The following is a 7209-nucleotide window of genomic DNA, read 5'->3' as shown; positions in this document are numbered from 1 at the left end:
AACGAAGTATTTGTAAAGCAAAAAGGTAAGTTAGGAAAGTTGTTGATAATCACGTTAAAATGATTATTCGGCAATTTGTTGTCAACTGTTCTTTCTGTTTGATACTTTCTCTCAGATTACTACTGTTGTGATGAATATTAGGCAATTAGTTTTTGATACTGGCTTTAATCATCGGTATCTCAAGTCGAGCCCGTTAGGGCGAGCCTAAGATTCCCGCGAGAAAGCCAATATCAAAAATCACAGAGGGTGAAGGCTGTAATTAAATCCTTTTAATTCAAAATAATGTTTTGAACTTTGGTAAAAAGAAAATAATCAGTACTACTTAACTTCAGAAACAATTTTGAATTAAAACTAGTACTGCTTTTGAGATAAACAGAGTAAATTGATATAAGAATAAGTTTATTGAAAGAAAAAAGCATTGAAACAGAATAGTACTCTTTTTGTACGCACCTTTATTAAAGCTTCAGTAAGTAAATGTTGTTTTTCTTTACTGTTTTGCATCCAAAAATCTTTTAGGAGCCTATTATAACTACATCCAAAGGGAGAATAACTATAATTCATGATTGTTTTTATGATCGATTACATAATTCCATAAAGGACGATGAAGAACGAAGATTACATTTATTCCGAATAGGGATGTGATTCATCAGCTGTGTTATGGCTCTGACGTAATGCAAAATCATCCATAGAAGCTAGTGACAGTAAGAAAAAAAATACTTTGTAACGAAGGCTAGGCCAATCGATGCCATTTCGTGCTGCATTCATCAAATATAAGGCAATTTTCAATTAGATTCTGTTTTCTGTATACAGTAGTTTTGGCTGATTTACCGAGTAATGTAATTTGGAAAAGGCATTCAAACAGAACATCTCAATATTTTTTCCCCATATATCCTTGTATTATCTATAAAATATATTGTTCATGATAATGTAATGACTCGGACAGCATTGAAGCAGATTTTTGAACTGATTTATTTTTCTCCATTTTGATTCTATTTCTAGAGATACTTTGCATTTGTTTTTTAGAAAAAATGGTAATCTTAATGGTTCTTTTGGAATACGAATCCATAATTCCAAGCACAATTTATCTCCTTGACAAACTATTGATATCAATGTAAGGTGTTAGAAGATGAATGGTATTGGAAGGCCCAGTATGTCTAGAATAAGAAGGAAAATCTCAATTCATTGCATCAGTATTATTGTTTTGTTTTCAAAAGTGATTGGATTTATATTTTAATGTTTTAGTTTTTGAAAGTACTCTAAGTACACCGAAAACATTTTTAAGAAATGTTATCCTATACCAGGAAGCAATATGAAATCATAACTATGATATGATATGTACTTAAGTCACGAACTACACGACATTTCCTATTACATTTGCTATAAATGATTCACAGACCGAGATCGAGTACGTTGGATATTCGATGTTCGATTTTCGACATTCAAACTTTTCAATATCAAACTGAATATCAAACGGTAAAATTTTACCGTTTGATATTCATTTTGATATTCAAATCCATTCTGTATTCAATATATAAACCGGAATCGAATATCAAACGAATATCGAGCAGAAAAAGATAACCCTCTGATATTTATTGGATATTCATTTAGAGTTTACATTCTTATAAGTAGGCAGAAATGAATATCAAACGAATAACAAACGGTAAAATTTTACCGTTTGATATTCAGTTTGATATTGAAAAGTTTGAATGTCGAATATCGAACATCGAATATCCAATGTACTTGATCTCGGTGGTTCACAGAAACATGTGTAAATGGAGAAATTATAAACTTAAAGCCCTCTTTATTTGCACATGTAGTTAGAAATATTGCAATTTGTATTGGAATTGATTGCAATGTAGGTATTTTGTTCAAACTTTAAACATTAAGGGTCATTTCCGTGTATTTTTTTTATTTTGTTTTCTTTTTTACTTTTATTTTTTTTATTTTATTTTATTTTTTTTTTTTATTCTTATTATTTGTTTTTGTAAAAATAGTGGCAGGTTTCAATAGATAGGATAAACACGTGTTTGTCTTGTTTTGCATGTTTGAACAAATCCATGTAGAAATAAGGTTTGTTTTAAAAAAAATAAATTTTGCGTTAAGAAATCGCAATATATCAATCGCAAGGACTAGGGTTTAAGACCAAAATAGTATCATAACATGTGGAATGGCTATAAATAGACACATATAATCAACAATTCTGTAACGGAAAGGCATTTACACTTCAGATAACGTTGTAACTGCAAGAAAGTAAATTAAAAGGAGATTATAAGAAGATGGTATTCCAAGACAAGCTACTTTCATGGCAAATGATCACTTATTGATCATCAATCAAATCAAATCAAATCAATAATTTATCTGAAAACATCTTGATTAATTACTGATCAGTGAGGATATGTTTAATTGATGCCTACATTTTCTCTACAATATCGATGTTGAAGGATGTAAAACGATGCAGAATCAACTATTGGTAGAGTATTAACAACACTGTTATTTTACACAAATTGAACTATTTGGTGTAGATAGTAGGATTTATCAATATATTGAAAACGAAAAGCAAACAAGTATGTGTGTTTTTATTCAATGTAGCATTGCAGGAAAGCCAGAAATACAAATATTATGGAATTTAACATAGCGACCACTGGAATAATGTGAAAGTTGATCAATTAATTAAGGTAAACTGTTTAATTATTTGATTTACCGTTTAGATTTCTAATATTCAGTTAAATATTGTTTTAATATTGATATTAATTTTATATTAATTGGATGTTAGCTCTTTGAACTTGACTTTTTAAAGACATAAGCAATTTCGGTTAAAGATATTTATATATCGTTTGGATTATTAGTTTAGGGTATGTATGAATACGTGTTTTAATTTCATAGTAGAAAAATAAGTTCAGCTAGAACTCTTTCACAAAACAAGATAAGAACATAGTTGTATAGAGCTATATTTATTTTCGTTATATCAGTTTGTGTCTGCTTACATTTGTACACTATCCAAAATGAAAATATTACTTTCTTCTTCAGTGTATAACTCTATACTGTCTGCATAAAAAAAATTCATCGAATTCTTTAAAAGAAGGTTTACATTAAATGAAAACTTGTAAGTGCAATACATGTACTTCAGTGTTGATTAATCAACATAAAGAATTTTTTTTTCGTTCCAGTCTTTGAAACTTACGGTTGAAAAGGTTGCATTAAACATTGCACAAGAAATTATTTTAATAGAACTGTTGATTGCAATTTTCATGCTTCAATTTCTTGATAACATGAAGATGAACTTATAAATTGATATAGTAGCCATGTCTGTAGAATCAGTAGCAATCTATAAAACATACTTGACTGTAATTTGCCAGAGTTTATATTTGAATTGAACATCAGGATACCAATGTCGGCATGACAGCTGTTCATGCAGACTCAGAGTTCAATATCAATATTTTGTTTATAACAAGTGTTGTCCCTGAATGTAATATCTATTTTCTCTGTTTTGGGTTCTAGTTAAAGAAACAAAACCATTTGGTAGTTATGAGACTAATGGTAATGCTGCAGTATGGTTTTCTTCCAGTTTATATATATTTATGTACGTTAAAAGACGGACTTTCAATGGGAACGTAATATAAATTTGTGCATTTTTGCATTTGTGTGTATCTGACCCTTTGTTATGATTCCCACTCCTGTTAGGAGCCGAGATGACGATTTTGATTACAGACAGTTAAACTATCAATTTTCTCATCAAACAGTTCGACCCCAAATTCCAAAAGCGCGTACACAGTACTGCTCAACCTTTCATAGCATGCTTAGAACAAACCTAGTCACCATTAATCGTTATATGGTATTTCTAAAGCTGAGCAAATGATCATGAATGAAGTTAAGGCATACGATCGATGAGAACGGGTCACAATAAATCATCATCAATAATCGTATCAACGTTGATATAGCGAGGGATTATCCATAAGCACCGATGAGGGATTCAGCCTGAGGTTTGCAAAGTTTGTAAATGTGAGATATTATGTTGGTTGGAAAATTAATATTATTTTAGTAGAATAAATCTTTTAAAGTGGGTGCTTTAAAATTTACTAATATTAAAACTGATTAACTCCAAAAGAAAGTAAATGAATGCTACTGAGATATGTGTAGTACTTGCATACCTTTCATGTTACTGACAAGACAATTCACCTTAAACTACCTGTTTGTCATCGGAACACATCATACTGTTTTAGTGCTATTGGCTTATATATCAGTTACATTGAGTTTTTAAGTAACTTCATTTGCAGTATGTATATTTGATTATACAATCAGAAGAAAGCATATTAATATTTGTTTTATTTAACTTTGAACATTTATTTAGTTTTTTAAGCTTTCGTATAGACCACGAAAGGTGAACTATCTTCGAAGTACAATACATTTAAGCTAACTAACACTATGTACGGTCTTAAATAGAGTAAAATGATACAACTGGCGAGACTCAGAACAAACGTACTGCCTAAAATAAGCGAGTCAATTGAGAGAATGTTGACACGTAAGAGGCTCAGATAGAAGCATTTAGATTATTGCAAGCTAGTGAATGTCTTAAATTACACGTAATTGCATTGTGTTCTTCCAGCATACACCATGTTTGTACCACCAATGGAAAGGATCAATCCAATTATAGCTGTACAATGCAATGAACATCAATCTAGGAAAGAGGTTTCGACAGCTCTTTAGAACAAATTGTATCGGTTACAGCATGGGTTTCAGTCGTATACTAAGTAAAGACGTAGCTTTATAGTCTTCATCGATTTATAATTATCACATCTGTATGTACAGGAAATATCCATCAGAAGACCAAAAATAACTTAGATTTACAAGGCCTGAAAAAGGTGCGGTTATGGATTTTTTTTCTGATTTTAATGACAAGGAATATTCCTTTCCATAATTGATTTTTTTGTAACCATATCGATTTTACATAGACAAGGGCGTATTGTGTACTCTTTAAATCAATCAAATGTCTTCAAATGTATTTAATTTGAGAATAATTACAGTACTGGCAATTTATTGTTTAATGCTTACACTTAAACGAGTGTCTAGGTTAAAACTAAGATCAAGAAAAATGTTTATCGTTTTGACTTAATTTTTATTGAAAAGACGCTATGAAATTTGTAAGTTGCCAAAAGTCCATCTAAAAATGTTTCATAGTATTTGGTGAAGGGGAAAAAATGCTGTGTGTTTTAATAAACGGGTGAATATTTTTTATCGTATACTGAACTATGTAAACGCACACGTGAGAAAAATATGTCCATCCGATCTTTGATGTTAATTACTTTCTTACCTACAGTGAATCAATAAATCAAACCCTTCATCACCTCATTAAGTGTAAGTCCCTGCAAGAATCAGGCAGTCGGTGAAACATGGAATGAAAAAACCTATAATTTTGATAGTGTAATTTGACTATTCGCACCATCAGAATCAAGGAAAAGGAAAAAGATTTTCTATATCAATTTGGTAAATCGAGTTATAATTTCTTTAAAATACACTGTAAATGAACAATTCAAGGGCAGATAACTCTGTCAAAAACCTCATTTTTTTTAAGGATTTGTGTTATACATCAAGGCAATGAGTCGCTCGTTGACAAAGATCGTAATGAAAAAATCAAATTTGGTTGTTTCTTTAAATATCGATCGAGATTTGCTCGATGATGAGTAAGGCCATGTACAAAATGATTTTTAATTTTTGGCTAAAACGTTTCTGATTAAGTCGTCTCCTTGTCTTGAATTGATTGACGGTCGACCACAATTACTAGTGGTTCCTCGATGTAATCACTACATACAATTTGCAGTATATTATAAGGTTGTAGTTTTTCTGGTCAATTCGAAATGTATTACGAACTTTTTTGTAGTCATTTCTATGTAGACGTGGCGGCTTTCATTTCATTCGATGACATTATTGGTAAAACTCTTGAACTTCATTTGCAATTATGCAAAAATTGAATCAACGTCTTGGATAAACCAATTCATGTCCATTTAACAGAGAATAATTGAATCTATGATTGTATTCTGATTACCGGAGTATCCAGCAATACAATCCTTCAAAAATATTTGTTCCAATATGATAAAATAAACATACGATATTCTACCAATTTAAACGTCAAAGAACCATGCAAGTTTTAGTAAAGTCATTCCTCACATAATGCAAATATGAAACAGTGACTCACTTTCTATATTTGAAGAGAACAACCTTAGATTTGTGTGCAATGCCGGAAATCCGTTTCATCAACGTGTCTGTCACATTATTGCGTCATCATTGAACTACATGTGCTGAAGAGTGGTTGAAATCCCTAATATTCTTCTGAAAGTGCTATCATACTTAATCGTCGCCTATGCTTATGTTTTACAACTGTTTATTTTATGAGTATAATATAAGCTATGCTTTCAGCTTTTATTGACTTATATTCGAGGGGGAGAACTGAGCCTGAAGAAACCGTAAAGGTAGTAACTTGGTCAAAACCACAATGTTCTTTTCTTGTGAATGACATATCAATGATTTCGACATTTCGACATTTTATTTTTAATTCTTATGTTTTTTAATCGCCTGACTTTTAATAGGAAGCTGAGCACTACTATAACTAGAACAGTATCAAGGATGTTGATCCATATTTTTTGCATACAAGAAAACAAAGAAATAATTCAAACCAATTAAGCATACAAGACTTCATTTACTGAAAATGAAATGTATTCTACGAATATAAGAACTTACTGCTTCACTTGTCTTTCAATTGTTTTTTTTCAAATCTTGATCGGTAGGAAGCAGAAAGTCCATCGGATTTCTAAAAGTACATTTTTATAGTATGTCGAAAATAAACAACGTTGTATCTTAAAGTGGGATGTTTTATATCAACCGCTGGTAGTTTCAAACAGAGAGAAACTCATAGAAACTCATACTTGTCGCTTGTCTGTTAGATTATGTGAGCGTTTCAGTGCAATACCTATTTAACTGCAAGACAATATCCATGAACTTTAAAGTGGAAGAGCAAACCATGACATTGTTCATGATTATAAATAAATGCTCAAGACGTTTCAAAACTAATCGTTTTGGAGTCAAATGATGAACCAATTCACTTCAATTAATCTATAAATTGCACCACTGCTCTTCAACCAGTTTATTAATTTGAATTGAACTTTGTCTCCTATTTGGTACATACCACCTAAGATAATCGTTTTGCATTACAATTGC

The 7209-nt window shown here is 30.9% G+C and overlaps 1 protein-coding gene across 1 annotated transcript in view; it reads left to right on the top strand.

Moving 5' to 3' along the window:
• Nucleotides 1-2201: 2201 nt before the first annotated feature.
• LOC148621921 (uncharacterized) overlaps nucleotides 2202-7209 on the top strand; it is a 74027-nt gene continuing 69019 nt past the window's right edge. Inside the window, exon 1 of the mRNA XM_088576782.1 lies at nucleotides 2202-2675. The gene's annotated coding sequence lies outside the window, so the exon portion shown is untranslated. The remainder of the gene's footprint in view (nucleotides 2676-7209) is intronic.

This window comes from Perna viridis, chromosome 3, assembly GCF_037379345.1.
Source record: "Perna viridis isolate PV_CMFRI_1.1 ecotype Kerala chromosome 3, ASM3737934v1, whole genome shotgun sequence".
In the NCBI taxonomy this organism is placed as follows: Eukaryota; Metazoa; Mollusca; class Bivalvia; order Mytilida; family Mytilidae; genus Perna; species Perna viridis.
This window is presented reverse-complemented; position numbering and strand designations above follow the sequence as displayed.